Here is a 26,459-nt window from a genome sequence, read left to right as displayed (position 1 = left end):
GTGGCAGTTATTAGTGACTGCCAAAGGGTGGACTGTCAAAGTCAGAAAAATATCACTCCACACGTTGCCATATTTGCACCTCATGCGAGTGCCTGCTGCGCGTGCAAGAGCTCTCCCGTGCGTGAGCATACTCGCAGTCGCGTGCACCCGCAGGCGCACGGTATGCGCATTTACGGTAGAGTTTGTATGCGTCTAGTGTGCGACTCAATCGTTACATATTTTAACCATATAATGTATTTTGTAGATTATGGTCCCTTTGATAGAATCTGAAAGTTTAGTTAATATAGCATGTTCACAGACAAAGAGATCCCTCTTTGTTTGATACGAAGGGTCAGACAAGGGTTATACAGTGGTGTTTAGTATCCATCGGAAGAGTATTTAATTAGCAATATTCCGGTGTTGGTTTGAAGCGGATTAATCGCTCGTGCGAATAGTTATGGACATAAGAAGTTTATGGACTTTTACTATTATTTGCACTTTATTATCCATGCGGCGGGAAACCTAGTTTCCCACCCACCTGAGCAGTTTGAAATAGTCACAGCCCACCTGTATGAATCAACCTATGACCTTTTGTTATAATACGAAGACGAATTCCTGTGTCCAATGAACAATGAGATTGTAGGGACCATTGTATTGTATTGTGTGTGGTGTATATATAGACGAGCCGATCTGATCCAGCTCCACTCTACTCTCTTCAACGGTTCTCATCACTGATAATCGGGAGCTGGATATTCAGAAAGGCGCATGCGATTGTTCCCCTTTGTGCGTAAGTTTCTCCGCAATCATATTGTCTTTATTGTTATTGTGAGCCATATCTCTCTCTCTCCCTCCTCTCCTCTTTCGCTCTCGTTTCTCTTAAAGTGTTATTGTACTGTTATTGTATTTTAAGTGTAGTTATCTGGTTAGGTAGTCTATGTTATATTGGTAGTGTATGACTTGTATTGTATTATTCTTTTGCAAATAGAACGTTCACACAAGGTGTTAGAACCTAAGACCGGCATCTGTGTATTCATTATATTTCTAAGTATTCTCAGAGCGTCGGAAACGCTCGTACAGCTTTCAAGTTAATAGATTTACACTGTGTTACATTTACACCCTATCACTACACCAAGGTTTACTGCATAATACATTGTTTTATGGTATAGTTATAAAGGTTTAACATCGTGAGCGTCAGCGCCGCTTGTGATCTCCTCGTGGTCCCGAGCGTCCGCTACGCTAATAGCGTGCCTGCCTGTGCTCACTTGGCCGTGAGCGAACGTGACGCTTGAGCGTCTCGACCACGGCTAAGCGATTGTTACGCAACGTGCGTACCCTTACGGTATTCCATACGCCAATAGCGTACTGTGTTCTTTGACCTTTTAAAGGGTTTTAAGCAAGATAAATATTAGGCTTTATCAGGCGCACAGCTGCAGTGCTGTGCGCTACCTTGGTGAAGACCGAAGTCTTCTGCCGCCGATTTTCCGGACCATCTTCATGCTTCTGGCTCTGTAAGGGGGCCGGCGGCGCGGCTCCGTGAACGAACATCAAGGTCGGGTCTGCGGTCGATCCCTCTGGAGCTAATGGTGTCCAGTAGCCTAAGAAGCCCAAGCTACCACCAGTTAGGTAGGTTCGCTTCTTCTCCCCTTAGTCCCTCGCTGCAGTGAGTCTGTTGCCAGCAGATCTCACTGTAAAATAAAAAACCTAATATATACTTTCTTTCTAGGAGCTCAGGAGAGCCCCTAGTGTGCATCCAGCTCAGCCGGGCACAAGATTCTAACTGAAGTCTGGAGGAGGGTCATAGTGGGAGGAGCCAGTGCACACCAGTAGTCTAAAGCTTTCTTTTAGTTGTGCCCAGTCTCCTGCGGAGCCGCTATTCCCCATGGTCCTTACGGAGACCCAGCATCCACTTAGGACGTCAGAGAAAGATTACTTACCCGCAGTCGCGGTATACACCAGGTCAGTCAAGCCGTCACCAAACAAGACACTACCTTTGAAGGGGAGAGCTTCCATAGCTTTCTTGGAGTCGGCATAAGCATTCCATTGATGGATCCACAGCGCCCTCCTGGCCGAGACCGCCATGGCATTGGCTCTTGATCCCAAGAGACCAACATCCCTCGCCGCATCCTTCAGGTAATCTGCAGAGTCCTTGATATAACCAAGAGTCAAAAGAACATTATCTTTATCAAGGGTATCCATATCAGAAGCTAAATTATCAGCCCATTTAGCAATAGCACTACTCACCCATACCGACACCACAGCAGGTCTGAGCAATGCACCCGTATTAGTGAAAATGGCCTTCAGAGACGTCTCCAGCTTGCGATCCACCGGATCTTTGAGAGCTGCAGTGTCAGGGGACGGAGGCGCCACCTTCTTAGACAAACGGGATAGAACCTTGTCGACATTTGGAGACGACTCCCATTTTCCCCTATCAGAGGGGAAAGGATACGCCATGAAAATTCTCTTGGGAATCTGCCACCTCTTGAATGGTGACTCCCAAGCCTTTTCACAAAAAGTATTCATTTTATGAGAGGGGGAGGGGGGGGGGGGTGACCACCTCAGGTTTTTCCCTTTAAACAAACAAATCCTTGTTTCCTGCACCGCCGGTTCATCAGAGATACGTAAAACATCTTTAATAGCCACAATCATGTACTGAATACTCTTAACTAGCCTAGGGTGTAAAGTAGCCTCAGTGAAGTCGACATCGGAATCAGAATCCGTGTCGGTATCCGTATCTACCATCTGGATAAACAAACGCTTTTGCGACCCTGACAGGGCCTGCACTGAGACAAAGTATCCTCCATGGATTTTCTCCACACTTGTGTCTGAGACTCCGATTTATCCAATCTCTTAGACCAGTGATTTTCAACCTTTTTTTACTCGCGGCACACCGAACAATATTTTAAAATTGCCAAGGCACACCATCAGTTCCCCACAGAAAAAAACAAAACACACACATTGGCTCTCACAGTAAAACAAAAATCCACACATACATTGGCCTACACAGAAAAAAACAATCACATTGCTCCCCACATAAATCATGTTGCTCCCTACATAAATCCTATTGCTCCACACATGAATTATTCACATTGTTCCCCCAATACATCCCTAAATTTTTATTCTCCCCACATAAATCCTATTGAAATCCTATTGTTCCCCACAGGAGAAATAAAATAACAAATATTATTTTCAGCTGTCCTCCTCCCTGTCCCTCAACGGCGGGGGTTGTTCATAGTGGAGTTCTGCGAATACTGAGCAGCGGGTGGGCGGGCAGGTGTGGATGTGGGTTGGCAAGGCAAGCTGTGTATGCAGGCGGGAATTGGAAGATGTGTATGCAGGCAGGTGGGCTGGATGGGTGGGGAGACGCGGCGTCCGTGACCTATGATATCACACCGTTTTCAAGGCATAGGTCACGGCCGGAGTATGACTGATCCTCTAAGAAGAGCCTGGGCCAACAGTTCACTCTGAAGGTGCAGGAAGCTGCTCTGGCTCCGCGGCACACCTTGCAACTGGTCGCGGCACACTAGTGTGCCACGGCACACTGGTTGAAAATGCCTGTCTTAGACAATGAGGCCACATTTGTATTAAGTGTACTTAACATCGTAAGCAAGTCAGGTGTCGGCTGTGCCGACAGAGCCATCTCCAGACCCGTATCTGCGCCCCCAGTAACCTCCTCCGGGGAGTAACACTCAGCTTCAGACATGCCGACACGAAGTACCGACACACCCACACTGCCTCAGCTAGGGGACAGACTCACAAGGAATCCCGGATAGAGAAAACACAGTGAGTATGCCAGCTCACACCCCAGCACCCATATATCCCACCAAACGATATACGTGGAAAGCGCTGCTGTTAATTAGAATATATATGCACCAAATATCTGTGCCCCATCCCCCCTCGATTTGCTCCCTTTTACTTGAATTGTAGCTTGGAGGTCCCGGGCCAACGTCTCATGCAGCAGCTGTGGATGAGAGGAAATGGCGCTGGTGAGCTGTGCAGCTAAGCCCCGCCCCTTCACGGCGCTTCTCAGTCCTGCTAAAATTTAAACTTGAAATGCTGGCGGGGGTACGGAAAACGGTGCCCGGGCACCGAAAGTGCCGTTGGTGAACTGTGTGGGAGCATGGAGCGCAGCGCTACCGCTGCGCTGCTACCTCGTTACTGAAGTCTTCTGCCTTCGGATCTTCACATACTCACCCGGCTTCTTTCTTCTGGCTTCTGTGAGGGGGGTGAGGGCGCGGCTCCGGGAACAAGCAGCTAGGCGAACCAGGTGATCGAACCCTCTGGAGCTAATGGTGTCCAGTAGCCTAAGAAGCAGAGCCCATAACTAAGTAGAAGTAAGTATATGGTATAAGCTCCCAATAATATTTTTGTTATCGCGGCTCCGGCAGAGAGTTATTGTGATTATGATTCCGGTTCCTGAGGCACCAGAAGAGTAATCCACAATAATTGGCGGCATCGTGGCTAATAGGATAGGCCCCGGCGATACTAGTAACAGCGTTGAAGTGAATACACAACTCATGCTAGGCATCTTCTTTCTCCGAGTGCTGATAAAGGATAATACTAACCCACTCCGTGCCAACATAGGGTGGCATCAACACACTCAGTGCAGACATGAGGGGGCGGGGGGAGAGCCCATTAACCCAGTCAATGCAAACATGATGGGGTGGGGGGGGGTCCATTAACCCACTCAGTGAGGGCATGAAGGGGGGGTCCATTAACCCACTCAGTGAGGGCATGAAGGGGGGGGCATTAACCCACTCAGTGAGGGCATGAAGGGGGGGGGTCCATTAACCCACTCAGTGAGGGCATGAAGGGGGGTGGGGGGGTCCATTAACCCACTCAGTGAGGGCATGAAGGGGGGTGGGGGGGTCCATTAACCCACTCAGTGAGGGCATGAAGGGGCGAGGGGGGTCCATCCATTAACCCACTCAGTGAGGGCATGAAGGGGCGAGGGGGGTCCATTAACCCACTCAGTGAGGGCATGAAGGGGGGTCCATTAACCCACTCAGTGAGGGCGTGAAGGGGCGAGGGGGGTCCATTAACCCACTCAGTAAGGGCGTGAAGGGGCGAGGGGGGTCCATTAACCCACTCAGTGAGGGCGTGAAGGGGTGAGGGGGGTCCATTAACCCACTCAGTGAGGGCGTGAAGGGGGGGGGGTTCATTAACCCACTCAGTGAGGGCGTGAAGGGGGGGGTCCATTAACCCACTCAGTGAGGGCGTGAAGGGGGGGGTCCATTAACCCACTCAGTGAGGGCGTGAAGGGGGGTCCATTAACCCATTCAGTTCAGGAATGAAGGGGGGGGTTCCATTAACCCATTCAGTTCAGGCATTGGGGAGAGGCATTAACCCATTCAGTTCAGGCATTGGGGAGAGGCATTAACCCATTCAGTTCAGGCATTGGGGAGAGGCATTAACCCATTCAGTCAGAGCCGGCCATAGCTATAGGCAAACTAGGCAATTGCCTAGGGCATTTGATATGCCCAGGGGCATCAGCAGCTTCTGCTGATTAAAATGATATGCGGCATGCCTATATTCTGTGTAGCATTTCTTATGCAGATACAGCCACAGTCTCACACAGAATATAAGCATGCTGCATATCATTTTAATTAGCAGAAGCTGCTTGTGCATCCTAGCCACATACTAATGCCAATAAGATACATCTGTATCCAAGCAGAGGTAGAGGTCACAGTGTTAGTGGCAGTGTGATTGCTGTGTGCATGTGAGTGGGTTGGTTGTGCACTAGTGTTCGGAATATGTGTAAGGAGCATTATGTGTGTCATGTAAAAATTTATTAATAATGTGCAACATATGTATAAGGGGCACTATGTGTGTCATTATGTGTATAAGGGTATTAATAATGTGTGACATATGTGTAACAGGGTACTACTGTATGTTTCATTATGTGTATAGGGGCCCTAACAATGTACAGCAAATGTGTAGGGGGCACTATGGCCCTCATTCCGAGTCGTTCGCTCGTTATTTTTCATCGCATCGCAGTGAAAATCCGCTTAGTACGCATGCGCAATATTCGCACTGCGACTGCGCCAAGTAATTTTACAATGAAGATAGTATTTTTACTCACGGCTTTTTCATCACTCCGGCGATCGTAGTGTGATTGACAGGAAATGGGTGTTACTGGGCAGAAACACGGCGTTTTAGGGGCGTGTGAATAAAAACGCTACCGTTTCCGGAAAAAACGCAGGAGTGGCTGGAGAAACGGAGGAGTGTCTGGGCGAACGCTGGGTGTGTTTGTGACGTCAAACCAGGAACGACAAGCACTGAACTGATCGCAGATGCCGAGTAAGTGTGGAGCTACTCTGAAACTGCAAAGTAGTTTGTTATCGCAATATTGCGAATACATCGTTCGCAATTTAAAGAAGCTAAGATTCACTCCCAGTAGGCGGCGGCTTAGCGTGTGTAACTCTGCTAAAATCGCCTTGCGACCGATCAACTCGGAATGAGGGCCAATGTGTGTCATTATGTGTATTAGGGCTTTAATAATGTGCGGTATATGTGTAAGGAACATTATGTGTAAAAGGGCATTAATAAAGGTTGTCATAATGTGTAAGGCGCATTATGTTTATAAGGACATTAATAATGTGTCTCATATGTGTTAGGGGCATTACTGTGTGGTATTATGTGTTTAAGATGCTGTACTATGTGGTGTTGCGTATAGAAAGGGCACTACTGTGTCGTCTAATGTAAATAAAGAGCAATAGGGTGTGGTGTAATGTGAATAAGGAGCAATTCCGTATGATGTAATGTGAATAAGGGGCTCTACTGTGAGGAGTAACGTTTATAAGGTAAAGTGATACTACTGTGGGATGTAATATGAATTATGGAAACTATCGCAAGATCAAATGTGAATAAAGAGCAGTACTGTGTGACATATTTGGAATTGGGGTTACTATTGTGTGGTCATGCCCCTTGCCAGCAAAAACACACCCCTTTTTGGGCTGTGCACCAAATGTGCCTACTGTTCCTATGTAAAATATAGGGGGTACAAACACCAAAATAAAGACTACTATGAGGTGATGATTCTGGGAAAGAAGGGCAAGGTCAGAGCAGGGGTGGTGCTAGGGGGCACCAGCCAAAATCTTGCCTAGGGCATCATATTGGTTAGGGCCGGATCTGCATTCAGTTCAGGCATTGGGGGAGGCATTAACACACTCACAACCTCACAGGGCACACTGAGCAGCTCCCATACATAACACCCGGCCACAATAAGATAACCCCGGGATAGGTGCGATTGCCACCCGCCAGTCAAACAAAAAAAACATTGATTTAATCTTACTCTCCAGCAGCCTGACGGCAACAAGGTGCTAATCGTGTCCTGTCCTGGGATCTCACTACATAAATCAGCCACAAAGCGCTGCAATACCGCGGCCGTACTGCCCCTTCCTTCTGTCACACTGACTGCAGTGCACTGCACTGCTGTTTAAAGTTCCCGCGTACGCGCGTTGCTTCTTTCGACTCCGCCCCCAGCACCGCCCACTGTCTGACGTCACTAGGTCCTTCCGGCGAAGGCATTCTAGACGCTACCATAGCTCCCGAGCGGAAGTGACAGCCAGGCCTGCGCGACGCTTCTTTCGACTCCGCCCCCAACACCGCCCACTGCCTGACGTGCACTAGGTCCTTCCGGCGAAGGCATCCTAGACGCTACCGGAGTAGCAGCAGCGGCTTCAGTACAGTCAAGGAGGACGATAAACAGGAGAAGATGTATTTGTGTACGTATTGCAATGTTACTGCACCTACAGCCTTCTCCTTTAATGACCATATTATGGGGAAAAAGCACAGAGCGCAGGTGAAAAAGCAGTGTCCTGCAATGGTTCCTCAGCTACAGAGCATGCAGCGCTTCCTGAACACCTATATGAAGGATGAGCCCATGCTGGGCCTGGAGCACGTTGTGGAAGTGCAGATGGGCAACTACCTGTACATATGTCGCCTCTGTGCTGTGATATTGCAGAGAAAAGACATGCTCCTCCATTTATGTGAGACAACGCATATAGAGAAGTATTTGCAGACACACCATCCCGAAGCATTAGCTTCCACGCATAACATTGTAACAATGTGTGATAAGATAAAAGCAATACGCTGTGCTGCCACAGTGATTTACTATAAGTATGGGAGAAAAAAAATGAAAACGTTAGCAATTGCCGACAAGGGTCCAACACCGGCCAAAAAGGCCAAATATGTCCATAATGAAAATGATCGCCGCAAGAGCAGCGATCAATATGAAGCAGAGCGAGAGAAATGGAAACTTCTGGATCAATCGCCATTTACACACAATGATGAATTCTTTGCGTACATGAGAGACTTTGAGATACGGAATGAGGAGGACGCCTCGTTTGTTAAAATCATCCTTCAGGACTGTAATAATGCGCTGAAGATATCCCAGCGAGAGCAAGCAAACGGGGGTTCAGGAATCTCCCGCCAGCAGTCACCAGGCTCCAGCACCCACAGGCCAGGCTGATCCAGAGCACGTCGGTTATAGTCCAAAGACTGTAGATGAATCGGTTCCTTCTGTGTCACAGTGTGCCGTCAGCTCCAGCCTGGAACCGGAACTGGCCAAACAAAGTGACGCTAAAGAGATCTTCTTCAGCAGCATCAAAAATATGGATGCGTCCCAGCTCCACAGCGTTTTCCAGTATATTGCTGCTACACATCCAGAGTTTAGAGGGATTAATGTACCAGATGTGATCAGATACTTGCAGGAAACTGGGAGTCTTAAACCATCGTGATGCTCTCACATTCTATAACTACAAATATGTTCCGTATTATTTCATAATGAGTTCTTTCATATTTGTCTATTATCTGCTTTTTTTATTTCTAAATGTATTCCGGCTGGGAGATCCGCGATGCTGCATATTTCGTGTATACTATTTGTACAGAACAAAGTTGTGATTATTTCCAATAAAATCAGTCACATTTGCCGTCAGATTTTTATAATACTTTGTGTTCAGTTGTTAAAATAAACTAATGCAACATGACTGCTTGTAGTTTGCCAGCTGGGGGTAAACAGTTAGCCGTGGGCTAAATGCTGGCTAAAGTCCATGTGGAGCGGGGATTGGGAAATGCTATACAATTAAATAGCCTTTTTCCTGTGCCTTAAAATCGGGTTTCAGGCAGGGAAACCCACTGATTCCATGTAAACTGCAGAATCGATGAGTTTTTCCCACGCAAACCCACAATTTTACCATGTTTACACTGAATTACGAGGTTCTGTCCAACATCGAGCATTCACATGCGGGATAACTCCCACTAATTGGATTGCTCCAGCAATCCACAGCTAATTGAATATCCCCATTGGACTCAGTCTCTATACAGCTGGTGTGCTGCGTCATACTAGTATTAAAAAAATATGTAATTGTTCCTTTTGCACAGTTCGGCCCCAAAGATTTACAAATATGTGGCTGCAAAATACGTATAGCGTGGCAACGCTTGGACTACAGCTGGGGTAAATATAGCGGCTGGAACAGCTTTAATACAAGTCACTCTTTGATTAGAGAGTTATAATGGAGCCTTGCATGTGAATATTATATACTGGGATGCTAGTTGACTACTAACCACACATCTACTGTATATCTGCTTATTATCAAAGCTGCTCCATATCTGTAATAAAAACATTTGCAAGCTCTGAGAATGGCAGCGTATGTGGTTACTGCTTTGCTAACCTCTAACAAACTAATGACTCGGTTGCAAATTTAATACAGATACTTTGAAGCATATGAATAAGTAGTTTTAAAAAGTAACATTGACTTTATATATGTGTTGGGTTTTTTTCATTCTAATTATGTGCTGTTTTCATATGTGATATCGCTATTACTATGGGGTTTTTTGTGTGTTTTCTGCTCCACTACCGCTGCGTTCGGCACAGGTTACTATTCCCAATCGTAGTCCACGTGGATCGTTCAGTATGAAAAAGTTTAAAAAAAAAGTTAAAAACTCATGTCGACCTTTTGACCTAGAGACTGGATTCTACCCTAAATATCTATCTATCTATATATATATATATATACATATATATATTTCCATTTCTCATACGTCCTAGAGGATGCTGGGGACGCTTCATAGACCATGGGGTATAGACTGGATCTGCAGGAGACATGGGCACTTTAAGACTTTTAATGGGTATGAACTGGCTCCTCCCTCTATGCCCCTCCTCCAGACCTCAGATTCTGTGCCCAGAGAGACTGGACGCACACAGGGGAGCTCTACAGAGTTTCTCTGAAAAATACTTAATTTAGTTTTTTTATTTTCAGGGAGCACTGCTGGCAACAGGCTCCCTGCTTCGTGGGACTGAGTGCAGAGAAGCAGACCTACTTCCAGTGAGTTCAAAGGCTCTGCTTGTTAGGCTACTGGACACCATTAGCTCCAGAGGGTCTGATCGCTAGCTGTGCCTAGATGCTTGTTCCCGTAGCCGCGCCGTCACCCCCCTTGCAGAGCCAGAAGAAAGAAGCTGAGTGAGTATTAGAAGATCAGAAGACGTCAGTTAGGCGGCAAAAGATTTCAGTGTCTGAGGCCATGCTCCCACACACACAGCGGCACTGAAGGGCGCAGGGGGGCCACCCTGGGCAGCAGAAAACCTCAACTCTGACCACTGGCAAACATTTAATAAGTGCCTGGGCACAAATTAAGAACCCACGCCAGTATAAATTTGTAATAAGAAGTGATAGCGCTAGCCTCATTAGCGCAGTCTGGTCACTAAAGAAAAGTCCTTCAATTATCAAGTCACCTCTTTGAAGCAGGGAGCAACGCGTTGGGAGAACACTCAATGAAACAAACGCACAGGATATGTCTCACAAGTATTCTGCTTTATTGAGTTAAAGAACACATATTTATAGGCATATAGTGTACATCTGATTTTAATTGTCCAGCTCACATTTCTCTCTCCAAAGGAGGGCCCACAGTTATTTTCAATTCATTTAGTAATATACATTGCATAAGGGGGGTAATTCCAAGTTAATCGCAGCAGGATTTTTGATAGCAACTGGGCAAAACCATGTGCACTGCAGGGGAGGCAGATATAACATGTGCAGAAAGAGTTAGATTTGGGTGGATTATATTGTTTCTGTGCGGGGTAAATACTGGCTGCTTTATTTTTACACTGAAAATTAGATTGCAGATTGAACACACCACACCCAAATCTAACTCTCTATGCACATGTTATATCTGCCTCCCCTGCAGTGCACATGGTTTTGCCCAGTTGCTATCAAAAATCCTGCTGCGATCAACTTGGAATTACCCCCAATATCCAGTAAATCCTATAGCATAATCATCTCATACATTGCCAATTCTTTTCTGCCACGTTAGCATTTCTTTAGCAACAGACTATTTATTGTTCCTACATTTTTCCATTGACTGCATACAGCCATTTTCTGTCGTCGTGGACAAAACATGATGAATACCAGATGTTAGCTTTTCTCTAAGAACCAAGATGGAGATTTCTTAGCTAATTTTTCATATACCTTCGATCAGAATATGTCCAAGCTTTATTTAAACACATTACTTTCTTAGATAAAAAGCATTTGATTATTATAACCCAATATAGTGGCTAATTATTAACGCTATCATTTTCCCTCCTTTTTATAATAAACAAACATTACAAGCTTGCAGAAAGAATATACCAAGGTATATGATCGGGCGCTAGAATGGGAATGTTTTTCTAGCTGCTGTATAAAGGAGATAGTCAGTCTCCTGGTATATACATAAAAGAAAAAAACAGATAACAGCGCTAAAATCAAATATCTAAACACATTTAATGTATAATTAAAAGACAAATAGGAATTTCAATTGCACTAGTGACTAACACATAGTACTAAAATGTCCATTGACCATGGGGATAATAAATTGTTGATTTCTGCCACTACTTTGTACCACCTTATGACCGAGTTACTGATAATTAGCCAAATTTACATACGGGGACTTTGGTACATAGAAGTGTCCATTGTTACCAGCCTTGTGTTCCTATGTTGGGATCCGTAGCGATGGTGTCTGTATGCTGTTAGACTCCACGCAGTAGTACTTGGTATCCTGGTCCACAGAAGGCTTGGAAAGCTTTGGAATGGAAATGCAACCGGATCGATGTTTTGCCGGATATTGTAATACCAGAAAAGTCCTCTCAGATCTTGCAGGGTCAGCAGTAAACTCCAGGTCTTTCTTAGGTGTAATGATGTAGATGGCAGTAAGTTCTCCTGACGTGTTTTGCTACTCCAGGTAGCTTTATCAAAGGATTAGGGCAGACTGTTGTTGGACTTTCTTTGCCAGACTCTTCTGCAATGTCTTATATCTGGAGGATTCAAAGGCTTTCCTTATTCGTTTCTGACAGACTGAAAAACAACAAAGCAGTATCTTAAAACACAGATATAATATTATTGCAATTCCAATAGCTTTTAGAAGGAACATTAGTATTCCTACAATCCATCCTTTAATTCCACAAAACCATGAAACTGGATTCAGCCATGACAGCCAACCCCATTCACCCTTTAGCGTGTCAGGTTGTTATGTTTGCTGGCATATATCAGTTTTGCATCTTCTATCTCTTGTATATGTTTTTCCACTACTTCTTGAGCATTGTCTGTTTCATTGGTAATAGAAGTACAGCACAACTTTCCTGTCTGTGTATACAAGGTCATACAATAGCCTCATATCTGTGCTGTTAAGTAATCGATCAGAAGTCTGTATTGTAACTGTTCTTTTTTTATTTCTTGGATTTCTTTCCCTGCATATCTGAAGGTACTATCATAGATTTCAGTAATGTCATCCAAGAGTCCTGCAAGAGATTCAACTCTATAATATGAGTTTGACCCAAAGAGATCCAAAAATCCCATTCTCTCATGCCAGGGTGCATAGATTAATTTCTTTGCATTCCTCCCTGCCTGCTTTACCTCTCTCCTACTTCTGTGTATAGGACTATATTTACCCACTTGGCCTTTTTGGTTTTTAATAATTTCTTTCAGCTCCTCGTGATCTATTGCTCTTGCTGAGGGTACTATGCGTCCTAGGGTGCAATTTCCATACTCACCATAGTTGAGCCACTTATAGGCATATTTTCCACATAGAAAATACAAATCTTTTGGAAGCCATGGGGGTATATGGTCCCACATTCTTCTTAGGTTCTCCATTGCTATTATGACATTGTTAGGATTCCAGTACTTCTGACTAGAGGAGATCTTATGACAAAGGCCAGAGTACTGGAAGGAAATGCTGGTTACGGGAGCAGGAAAGCCTAGTAACCCCTGGCGCCCTAACTCCGTTGTCTCGCCCGTGTTATCAGAAATCCCCTGCGAGACTATGGTTGCTTGAGCCCATGGCAGCCGCGTTTGAAGGGCGGATTATGTCTGCCCAACTCCGATGCCCCCTCAGGTCTTAATGGGAGACAAAGGGAAATCCGAGACAGGGTGATAACAAGGGGCCCTCTGACTAAACAACCAGGCCAGGGGCTACAAGCTAACTAAACTTAAACCAGAAGTATGTGCGGACAAACCGCCAGGGAAAAGGACAACCAAAATCCACTAATCCGTTACTCCTACCCAGCACCGCTGGATACCAGAGTGGATTTGTGGGAGCGGAATCCTCCGCAAAAGCTCCGAGACTAAATATAACAAATAATAAATAGTAAGCTGTCAAGCCGCAACACACGGCTACGCCGCGACTCACGAACACCACAGGATGTTAAAGGTGCTCGGTCAGGACTCCAGGAACAGATGACAATTTCCGAGTACAGGACCACTGAGGACAGGAACGACCGGATAGAGCAGGACTGGAAACACTCTCTGCAACAGATACAGCAAACAGGAAGCTAGAAGACTTGACCAGGGACAGGCAAAGCCACTGGAACTCAGGGTAGGACATGGAATCAGACACAGGAATCGACACAGGGACTGACACAGGAATCAACACAGGGACTGACACAGGAATCAACACAGGGACTGACAGGAACCAGCTCAAACTTCAAGCAGACTGCAAACCAAGGAATATCACCAGCATCTGCTAACTGCAGTGAGCCAGCATATAACAGAGAGGCCTAATTAATTATCTAGTCCAGCTGGCCTGTTGCATGACTCCAAGCTGACAAGATGCAATTAGCAGCCAGATGAGACTGAATACATGGGAACAAGCTGCAATTGCACAGACTCACCAGCGGCAGCAGACAAGAGTAATCTAAAACAGAGCAATGGGAAATCCTGGCATGCAAGACAACTAAATAAACATAAAAAAGGAATTAACCACTACCTGTGGTTCATAACAGTATCCCCTCCTAAAGGGTGAGCTCCGAGCACCCCATGACACCCACGGGGAACATAAACAGAAGTATAACATAAAATAAAGAACCAAAATGCAAAACAGGAATGAGCCACAGCCGTGGCTCATAACATTACCCCCCCCCTTGAGGAGGGGTCAAAAGACCCCAAAATTCAGACTATCCAGAACAAGGGATACAAAAAAAATCCTGACACACTGGTCTAACAGACACGAAAACAGAAACAAGCTGCAACCACAGCTTGTAACAGTGCCCTCCCCCTGACGGTGGCCACTGGACACAAGACAAGGGAAAAAAAAAAAATCTTTTTTTTTTTTTTTTTTATATCAAGGCAAGAGTCAAAAAATTATTTCTTTTTCTTCTTCTTCTTTTTACAAAGCTCTTTAGGTCTGACCAAGGAAATTCCCCAAACATTGTCTGAACTGATGGTACCACCCAGCAAGGCTGCGTTCAAATCAGAGACAGGTTTCTTACCCTTGGGAGCTGAACTTTCTGGCAAAGTACTATTATTAGAAGAAGAAGAAGTCAGAAAAGCACATCCTGCAGTCAAAACAACGGGCTGGGACTCTTGTGCAGAGTTTACAGTAATTGGTGGAATCTCAGCAGACAAGACGGGTGACTTAGAGGAACCTGAACCAATTTCTTTGGAACCATATCTTTTAATAATTGCATCACTGAATGCTGGGGGATCCTGAAGAATGGGATCTTCAGCTTTCATTAGACTGGTCGCCCACTCAAAAGGCTCTCCTCTAAAAGAATAAATAAGATAGAGCACAAGGTTCTCTGGAGTGATGCCCAGAAATGGTCTAGACAACATAATAATGTAATAGTGTTTGTAAAGCGCCAGAAATTGGGCTAAGTCCCCATCAAAGATTATGGATGTTGAGATATCAGAGTCAGGATCTGTTTCCTTATCATCTGACTGACTGGAGTGCTTTGCTAGGACCTGGTCACTATTGACCTTACTCGAGGCTGAGACTCTCTGAACCCCACCCGGGGCTGAGACTTTCTGAACCCCACCCGGGGCAGTGACTTTCTGAACCCCACCCGGGGCAGTGACTTTCTGAACCCCACCCGGGGCAGTGACTTTCTGAACCCCACCCGGGGCAGTGACTTTCTGAACCCCACCCGGGGCAGTGACTTTCTGAACCCCACCCGGGGCAGTGGCCTCCGGGAAGCCCGCTGGGGCCAGCACCTCGGATTCTTTTACTGGGACCGGGTCGTTGGCCTCCCTGACTGGGATCGGGCCATCGGCCTCCCTCTCTGAGTCGATAATAATCGAAAGTTCTCCCGGGACTATGACTTCCGGGACTTTTGCTGAAGCAATAACGTTCAGATCCTCCACTAATGCTATGCTTCTTAAGTTCTTTCCTGGGGAAGCGACTTCTAGACCCTTCTTTGGGGCTGCGTCTCTCGAGACCCCACTTGGGGATATTACTTCAAAGATCCCTTCTGGGGTTTTGCTTCTCGAGTTCCCTTCAAGAACTATGGTTTTAGATACCCTTTCTGGGGTTGCGCTCCTCAAGTCCCTACCTGGGGTAACAGCTTCTGAGACCCCTTCTGGTATGGAAACCTGAGCTACAATATTTGATGTCCCTCTATAAGCTTGGGCATCGGGTACCGCACCAGCACCGTGGGCATCCGGTACCGCACCAGCACTCTGGGCATCGGGTACCGCACCAGCACTCTGGGCATCGGGTACCGCACCAGCACTCTGGGCATCGGGTACCGCTCCAGCACTCTGGGCACCGGGTACCGCTCCAGCACTCTGGGCATCGGGCACCACTCCAGGACCCTGGGCTACGGGCACCACTCCAGGACCCTGGGCTACGGGCACCACTCCAGGACCCTGGGCTACGGGCACCACTCCAGGACCCTGGGCTACGGGCACCACTCCAGGACCCTGGGCTACGGGCACCACTCCAGGACCCTGGGCTACGGGCACCACTCCAGGACCCTGGGCCACGGGCACCACTCCAGGGACTTGCAACTCCGCTTCCACAGGAACCTCAAGAGAGGAGAGAAACATTCTCTTTTGATTCCTGAATCTATAATGGGGCTCCCTTGCCCAAGGACCCCAATTATAGGACAGAGAGCTTTTTTGTGTGGGTTGTGTGACAAGTACCTCTGCCACAGTAGAGACAGGAGTAGGTCTTGTATCATGACTCAACTTGGCCAGAGGGCAAGACTCGTCACCACACTTTGGCTTGCGCAACTCACAGGTCTGCAGATAATGGCCTAAACCCCACAATATAGGCATAAGTTTAAGTTTCTGCGACGCAGACGCTCCTCTTCTGAGAGCCTGGGCCGCAGAAAACTTTTAAACTTTTTCTCTTCAATTAAACCAGAGGATTCTCTTGTCACCATACTGTGAACAAGATTCTCTTTAGAGATAGATGTACTCTCAACGACTTCTGGCAAAATGAGCAAGATTTTAGTCAGAAGGTTTTGCAGTTGCTTTAGGGATTGCTGCAAAACTTCTAGTCGCTCTGGTCTCAAAGCACTGAATACCGAGTTCAGGGCTGCGAGAGATGCCGGGCTTGCATAGTAGACATAGGAGGATTTAAAACTAGACAAGACAAGACAAGGCAAGGCAAGACTAAATTTTGCTAAACAAAACAAGACTTTTTTTTTTTTTTTTTTTAAACACCGGACTGGATTCTAAACACCGGACTGGATTCTCAACACCGGACTGGATTCTCAACACCGGACTGGATTCTAAACACCGGACTGGATTCTATACACCGGATTCTAAACACCGGACTGGATTCTAAACACTGGATTCTAAACACTGAATTCTAGACAGGACTGGATTCTAGACTAGACACTGGACTGGGCCAAAAAAGAAAAAACAGTTTTATTTCTTTTTTGTGGTATGGCTGGTGATAATGTTAGGATTCCAGTACTTCTGACTAGAGGAGATCTTATGACAAAGGCCAGAGTACTGGAAGGAAATGCTGGTTACGGGAGCAGGAAAGCCTAGTAACCCCTGGCGCCCTAACTCCGTTGTCTCGCCCGTGTTATCAGAAATCCCCTGCGAGACTATGGTTGCTTGAGCCCATGGCAGCCGCGTTTGAAGGGCGGATTATGTCTGCCCAACTCCGATGCCCCCTCAGGTCTTAATGGGAGACAAAGGGAAATCCGAGACAGGGTGATAACAAGGGGCCCTCTGACTAAACAACCAGGCCAGGGGCTACAAGCTAACTAAACTTAAACCAGAAGTATGTGCGGACAAACCGCCAGGGAAAAGGACAACCAAAATCCACTAATCCGTTACTCCTACCCAGCACCGCTGGATACCAGAGTGGATTTGTGGGAGCGGAATCCTCCGCAAAAGCTCCGAGACTAAATATAACAAATAATAAATAGTAAGCGGTCAAGCCGCAACACACGGCTACGCCGCGACTCACGAACACCACAGGATGTTAAAGGTGCTCGGTCAGGACTCCAGGAACAGATGACAATTTCCGAGTACAGGACCACTGAGGACAGGAACGACCGGATAGAGCAGGACTGGAAACACTCTCTGCAACAGATACAGCAAACAGGAAGCTAGAAGACTTGACCAGGGACAGGCAAAGCCACTGGAACTCAGGGTAGGACACGGAATCAGACACAGGAATCGACACAGGGACTGACACAGGAATCAACACAGGGACTGACACAGGAATCAACACAGGGACTGACAGGAACCAGCTCAAACTTCAAGCAGACTGCAAACCAAGGAATATCACCAGCATCTGCTAACTGCAGTGAGCCAGCATATAACAGAGAGGCCTAATTAATTATCTAGTCCAGCTGGCCTGTTGCATGACTCCAAGCTGACAAGATGCAATTAGCAGCCAGATGAGACTGAATACATGGGAACAAGCTGCAATTGCACAGACTCACCAGCGGCAGCAGACAAGAGTAATCTAAAACAGAGCAATGGGAAATCCTGGCATGCAAGACAACTAAATAAACATAAAAAAGGAATTAACCACTACCTGTGGTTCATAACAGTATCCCCTCCTAAAGGGTGAGCTCCGAGCACCCCATGACACCCACGGGGAACATAAACAGAAGTATAACATAAAATAAAGAACCAAAATGCAAAACAGGAATGAGCCACAGCCGTGGCTCATAACAGACATTTCCATGTACTACTAACTGAGCAGGGCTGCTTCCTGTCTCATTCATCCAGTTAGAGAAATCTGGCCCTCGCCATATTCCAATGTTTACCATTGGTTTTCCTTCAAGTGGTGTTCTTTTATAGGTTGCAAAGGTTATGGGGTATGGAGCTTCTCCTGGCTTTGTATCCGCTTTTATACTACCCACTCGGAATGGGACCGTAGCACAAGGGTAAAATGTACCTAGGTAGACATTTGAGGGATAATGTTGAACCTGTCTATGGTCAACCACACCTTCCCTTTCCCTTTTTCTAAATTCAATGCAAAAAAATACTTCTGAGGCAACTAGATTTGCTAGCAACTTAGGGGATTTCTGGTTTACATAGCGATCTGATCTTGCCTTAAATAATACTTCATCTCTGTAGTCCTCTTTAAAATCCTCCCATTCCTCAAATGTGATGGGAACAAATGTCCATTCCCCCCCCCCCCCCCTCCCCTGCTGAGGTGGGACCATGAGAGCAGACCCAACAGTTTGTAGTGTCAAGGGCATTCCCTACTAACTGATGCAACTGTAGCAACATGTTTTGGTCTGTTCCACTAGGGGACTTACACCATTCTGTACATGATTCTTCTGGTGTATGTCCACAGTACTCACATATACATTTTGGGATGAGTGACAGATTTCTGCATTCATGGAAAGGGTTCTCTACTTCCATTTCCTGGTGTGTTAAGTTCACTTCACTGCCTCCCCTTTTCTCCAAAATGTCATGTAATTCTCTTTTGTATCGTCCTATTTCATTACTTATGTTTCTCTGACGTCCTAGTGGATGCTGGGGACTCCGTAAGGACCATGGGGAATAGTGGCTCCGCAGGAGACTGGGCACAAATAGAAAGCTTTAGGACTACCTGGTGTGCACTAGCTCCTCCCCCTATGACCCTCCTCCAGACCTCAGTTAGATCTTTGTGCCCGGCCGAGCTGGATGCAAACTGGGGGGCTCTCCTGAGCTTCCTAGAAAGAAAGTTAGAATTAGGTTTTTTATTTTCAGTGAGACCTGCTGGCAACAGGCTCACTGCTACGAGGGACTAAGGGGAGAAGAAGCGAACCTGCCTGCTTGCAGCCAGCTTGGGCTTCTTAGGCTACTGGACACCATTAGCTCCAGAGGGATCGAACACAGGCCCAGCCTCGGAGTCCGGTCCCGGAGCTGCGCCGCCGGCCCCCTTACAGAGCCAGAAGCAAGAAGTGGTCCAGAAAATCGGCGGCAGAAGACATCAGTCTTCACCAGGGTAGCGCACAGCACTGCAGCTGTGCGCCATTGCTCCTCGTGCACACCTCACACTGCGGTCACTGATGGGTGCAGGGCGCTGGGGGGGGGCGCCCTGAGCAGCAATACTGACACCTTGGCTGGCAAACTGGCACCATATATAGCCCCAGAGGCTATATAGGTGCTTTTTAACCCCTGCCAGGATCCATAAAAATGCGGGAGAAAAGTCTGCGAAAAAGGGGCGGAGCTATCTCCCTCAGCACACTGGCGCCATTTTTCCCTCAGAGCTCCGTTGGAGGGAAGCTCCCTGGCTCTCCCCTGCAGTTAATACACTACAGAAAGGGTTAAAAAGAGAGGGGGGGCACAATTTAGGCGCAGTATACAATATATATGCAGCTATAAGGGAAAACACTTTTTATAGGTGATATCCCTGTGATATATATAGCGCCCTGGTGTGTGCTGGCATACTCTCCCTCTGTCTCCCCAAAGGGCTTTGTGGGGTCCTGTCCTCTATCAGAGCATTCCCTGTGTGTGTGCTGTGTGTCGGTACGGCTGTGTCGACATGTATGTGGAGGATAATGATGTGGAGGCGGAGCGAATGCCTGTAAATATGTTGTCACCCCCTGCGGGGTCGACACTGGTGTGGTTGGACTTATGGAAGGATTACGTGAAAGTGTCAACTCCTTACACAAAAGGTCGACGACACAGAACAGCCGGCTACTCAGCTTGGGCCTGTTCCAGCGTCTCAAATGTCATGGGGGGGCTCTAAAAACGCCCGCTACCTCAGATGGCAGACACAGATGTCGACACGGATACCGACTCCAGTGTCGACGACGATGAGACTAGTGTACGCTCCAAATAGATCCACCCGTTACATGATTGAGGCAATGAAAAATGTATTACACATTTATGATTATACCCCAGGTACCACATAAAAGGGTATTGTGTTTGGTGAGAGAAAACTATTAGTAGTTTTTCCTGCATCTGAGAAATTAAATGAGGTGTGTGAGGAAGCGTGGTCTTCCCCCGGTAAGAAATTGATAATTTCTAAACGGTTATTGGCAGCGTACCCTTTCCCGCCAGAGGATACGTCACGTGGAGAAACACCCCATAGGGTAGATACAGCGTTTACACGCTTATCAGAAAAGGTGGCACTACCGTCTCCGGATACGGCCGCCCTGAAGGAACCTGCTGATAGAAAGCAGGAGGTTACCCTAAAAGATATAGTCACACACTCGGGCATTATATTGCGACCAGCCATTGCTTCGGCATGGATGTGCAGTGCTCCCGCTGCGTGGTCAGATTCCCTGTCGGAAAATAACTATGGATAGGGACAATATTTTGCTGACAATAGAGGATATAAAAGACGTGGTCTTATACATGCGTGATGCACAGAGGGATATTTGCCGGCTGGCATCAAAAATAAGCGCTAGGTCCATTGCCGCCAGACGGGGGTTATGGACTCGGCAATGGTCAGGCGATGCCGACTCGAATCGGCACATGGAAGTTTGCCCTATAAGGGGGTAAAACTGTTTGGGGATGTTTTTTTCAGACCTCGTTTCCACAGCTACTGCTGGGAAATCGACTTTTTTGCCACAGGTTACCCCACAACAAAAGAAAGCACCGTATCATCAAGTACAGTCCTTTCGGCCCCAGAAAAGCAAGAGGGCTAGAGGCTCATCCTTTTTGCCGAGAAGCAAAGGTAGAGGAAAAAGCTGCAGCACACAGCTAGTTCCCAAGAGCAGAAGTACTCCCTGCGTCCGGTAAGCCCACAGCATGACGCTGGGGCTGCTCAGGCGGACCCGGGTATGGTGGGGGCCCGTCTCAGAAATTTCAGCGCCCAGTGGGCTCTCTCACATGGATCCCTGGGTCCTTCAAGTAGTATCTCAGGGGTACAGGCTGGAGTTCGAGACGTTCGTCCCCCCGCCGTTTCCTAAAATCTGCCTTACCGGCACCTCCCTCTGCCAGGGAGGCGGTGTTGATGGCTATTCAACACTATAATCACAACAAGTGATTGTCAAGGTGCCCCTACTTCAGCAAGGAAGGGGTTACTATTCCACAATGGTTGTGGTACCGAAACAGAACGGTTCGGTGAGACCCATCTTAAAATTAAAATACTTGAATTTTTATATCAGAAGATTCAAGTTCAAGATGGAATCGCTCATTACGAGCCTGGACGAGGGGGATTACAGGGTCTCCCTGGACATCAAGGATGCGTACCTGCATGTCCCCATTTACCCTCCTCACCAGGGGTACCTCAGAGGTGTGGTACAGGTCTGTCACTATCAGTTCCAGACGCTGCCGTTGGAGTTGTCCACGGCACCGATGGTCTTTACCAAGGTAATGACCGAAATGATGATACTCCTTCGCAAGATGGAAGTTGTTATTATCCCTTACTTGGATGATCTCCTGATAAAGGCGAGGTCCAAAGAACAGTTGGTGGTGGGGGTAGCACTCTCTCGGGAAGTGCTACAACAGCACGTCTGGATTCTCAATATTCCAAAGTCACAGCTGGTCCCGACGACACGTCTTCTGTTCCTGGGAATGATTCTGGACACAGACCAGAAAAGAGTGTTTCTTCCAGTGGAAAAAGCCGAGGAGTTGTCATCTCTAGTCAGAGACATCCTAACCAGGACAGGTGTCGGTACATCAATGCACACGAGTCCTGGGAAAAATGGTAGCTTCGTACGAAGCATAATTCCATTCGGAAGGTTCCACGCAAGGACGTTCCAGTGGGACCTGTGGGACAAATGGTCCGGGTCCCATCTACAGATACAACAGCGGATAACCCTGTCAGCAAGAAACAGGGTGTCGCTGCTGTGGTGGCTGCAGAGGGCTCATCTACTAGAGGGCCGCAGATTCGGAATACAGGACTGGGTCCTGGTGACCACGGATGCCAGCCTTCGGGGCTGGGGTGCAGTCACACAGGGAAGAAATTTCCAAGAAAATTTCGCTTCACATAAATATTCTGGAGCTAAGGGCCATTTACAATGCCCTAAGTCAAGCAAGGCCCCTGCTTCAGAACCAGCCAGTACTGATCCAATCAGAATCACGGCGGTCGCCCATGTAAACAGACAGGGCGGCACAAGAAGCAGGATGGCGATGGCAGAAGCCACAATGATTCTCCGATGACTTCATCCAGAAGTTTTCCAAAGGCGGGTAAACCGTTGGGTATGTCCACGGGTGGACATGATGGCGTCCCGCCTCAACAAAAAGTTGAAAAGATATTGCGCCAGGTCAAGGGACCCTCAGGTGATCGCTTTGGATGCTCTAGTGACACCGTGGGTGTACCAGTCGGTTTATGTGTTTCCTCCTCTGCCTCTCATTCTCAAGGTACTGAGAATCATGTGAAAGCGAGGAGTGGAAACTATACTCGTGGTTCCGGATTGGCCACGAAGAGCTTAGTATCCGGAACGTTAAGAGTTACTTGCAGAGGACCCTTGGCCTCTGCCGCTCAGACAAGACCTGCTGCAGCAGGGATCCTGTCTGTTCCAAGACTTACCGCGGCTACGTTTGATGGCATGGCGGTTGAACAACGGATCCTAATGGGCATTCCGGAGGAAGTCATCCCTACCTGGCTCAAAGCTAGGAAGGATGTCACCACAAAACGTTATCACCGCATTGGGCGAAAATATGTTGCGTGGTGTGAGGCCAAGAAGGCCCCGACGGAAGAATTTCAGCTGGGTCGATTCCTACCTTTCCTGCAAGCAGGAGTGACGTTGGACCTCAATTTGGGTTCCATCAAGGTCCAGATTTCGGCTCTGTCGATTTTCTTCCAGAAAGAACGGGCTTCCACTGCCTGTAGTTCAGACTTTTGTCACAGGAGTTCTGTATATTCAGACTCCTTTTGTGCCCCAGTGGCACCTTGGGATCTCAATGTGGTTTTGGAATTCCTAAAATCACATTGGTTTGAGCCACTTAAGACTGTGGATTTAAAATATCTCACGTGGAAAGTGGTCATGCTGTTGGCCCTGGTTTCGGTCAGGCGAGTTTCAGAATTGGCGGCTTTGTTTTGAAAAAGCTCTTATCTGATTTTCCATATGGATAGGGCAGATTTGAGGACTCGTCCTCAGTTTCTCCCGAAGGTGGTCTCAGTTTTTCACTTGAACCAACCTGTTGTGGTACCTGTGGCTACTAGGGACTTGGAGGATTCCAAGTTGCTGGATGTAGTCAGGGCCCTGAAAATTTATGTTTCCAGGACGGCTGGAGTCAGAAAGACTGACAAGCTGTTTATCCTGTATGCACCCAACAAGCTGGGTGCTCCTGCTTCTAAGCAGTCTATTGCGCGCTGGATTTGTAGTACTATTCAGATGGCGCATTCTGCGGTGGGATTACCGCAGCCTAAATCTGTTAAGGCCCATCCCACGAGGAAGGTGGGCTCATCTTGGGCGGCTGCCCGAGGGGTCTCGGCTTTACAACTTTGCCGAGCTGCTACTTGGTCAGGGGCAAACACGTTTGCAAAATTCTACAAAATTGATACCCTGGCTGAGGAGGACCTGGAGTTCTCTCATTCGGTGCTGCAGAGTCATCCGCACTCTCCCGCCCATTTGGGAGCTTTGGTATAATCCCCATGGTCCTTACGGAGTCCCCAGCATCCACTAGGATGTCAGAGAAAATAAGAATTTACTCACCGGTAATTCTATTTCTCGTAGTCCGTAGTGGATGCTGGGCGCCCATCCCAAGTGCGGATTGTCTGCAATACTTGTACATAGTTATTGTTGTGAGCCATCTATTCAGAGGCTCCTCTGTTATCATGCTGTTAACTGGGTTTCATATCACAAGTTGTACGGTGTGATAGGTGTGGCTGGTATGAGTCTTACCCGGGATTCAAAATCCTTCCTTATTGTGTCAGCTCTTCCGGGCACAGTATCCTAACTGAGGTCTGGAGGAGGGTCATAGGGGGAGGAGCCAGTGCACACCAGGTAGTCCTAAAGCTTCCTATTTGTGCCCAGTCTCCTGCGGAGCCGCTATTCCCCATGGTCCTTACGGAGTCCCCAGCATCCACTACGGACTACGAGAAATAGAATTACCGGTGAGTAAATTCTTATTTTTTCTTGTATGTGTGGTTTCGACATGTCAGTTTCTTATTACACATACAATCTTTTTCTCCAACTACGACATATATGGCAAGAATAGTGCCTACTGTTACCAGTGGGGCACCCAATATTATTCCCCAAAGTTCTTTATCTGGCTTGGGGCCTAGTAATTTGTACATTTTTGTTTCTTATCCAAACTTAACTTTCAAAAGTTTGCAATGTGATACATGCACCCAAGCCTCTCTTTCTTTCAACTTCACAGACGTTGGGGTAGTTAGCAAACCTGGAATGGACCATCACATCTGGGCTCCAGGGACTTCCTCACGTATCTTTTCAGGTACACCCAATCTCCTGGCTGAAGATGCTGTGGATTCTGATCTGCTGTAGAGTCTGGAAGAGAAGTGTGTGCTACAACATGAAGATCTCTGTCAGACTTTTCACATAAGCAGTTAGATCACCATGTTTATGCTGTAATTCTTGTGGATAATAACATCCTATCTTAGGTGTACTACCAAACAAGATTTCATATGGTGAATATCCTGACTTTTTGTTAGGTGTAGTTCTAAGACTAAACAGTGCCAAAGGCAAACAGTCAACCCATCCCTTCCCAGTGTCTTGCATTGCCTTCATGATCTTTGCCTTGATGCTATAGTTCGTTCTCTCCACTTGTCCACTAGCCTCTGGCCGGTAGGCGGTGTGGAAGGCTTGCTGTATGCCCAAGTCTTCCATGATATCATGACTGCTCCTGTGAAGTGACTTCCTCTATCTGATTCAATCACTTCTGGTATCCCATACCTACATACTATTTCAGCCAATATTTTCTTTGCTGTATTCCTTGCTGTGGCTTTGGCTACTGGAAATGCTTCTACCCATTTTGAAAAGTTGTCGACACAGACCAGTACATACTGAAAAGGGCCATGAGTTGGCATCTGAATATAGTCTATCTGTAATCTTTGGAATGGCATATTGGCTTTTGGAATGGCTCCTGCCGGAGTCTTGGTTCTCCTTCCTGGATTTGAGATTCCACATATCCAGCATGCTTGTGTATGCTTCTCTGCTGCCCCTTGGAATCCTGGGGCTATCCATCTTTGATTGACTTGTCTTGTCATTTGGTTTTTTCCTGCATGGGTGATTCCATGGCTTACTTGACACATAGCTGGATATAGCACTCTTGGCAAACATGTCTTATCTTCTGTCTTCCAGAGTCCTGTATCATGTTCTTGTATGGCTCCCTTCCTTTGCCATGTGGCTTTTTCTAAGGGACCTGCTTGATTCTGGAAGAGGATGAGTTGTTGTAGATCAGCCATGTGTGCTGGATTCTGGGTTTCACTTTCAGCTAGCATTACTTGTACTCCTGATTTGTCAGGGTGCTTGGCTGCCCTCTTTGCTTCGGCAGCTGCCAAATTATTTCCTCTTGTCTCTAGTTTGATTCTTAGTATGTGCTTGGATCTTTATGATGGCTACTTTGATTGGCTTGTCCAGAGCTTCAAATAGTTTCTTTATCAGATCTGCATGTTGTATCTGTTTTCCTGTAACTGTTTTGAAGTTTCTGCTCTTCCAAATCTGACCATAATCTTGCGTAATTCCCCAGGCATATCTGGAGTCTGTGTATATGTTAGCTGTTGTGTTCTCTGCATACTGCAGAGCTTTGGTGAGAGCTATTAGTTCTGCAGCTTGTGCTGATAGTTGTGCTGGTAGACTTCCTGATTTGATTATGTCAGTCTCTGTTGTAACAGCATACCCTGTATATGGGGCTCCATTATCATAGTATCTTGACCCATCCACATAGAGATTGTGCTGGCCATCAGGAAGG

This window comes from Pseudophryne corroboree, chromosome 4 (genome assembly GCF_028390025.1).
Source record: "Pseudophryne corroboree isolate aPseCor3 chromosome 4, aPseCor3.hap2, whole genome shotgun sequence".
NCBI lineage: Eukaryota > Metazoa > Chordata > Amphibia > Anura > Myobatrachidae > Pseudophryne > Pseudophryne corroboree.
This window is presented reverse-complemented; position numbering follows the sequence as displayed.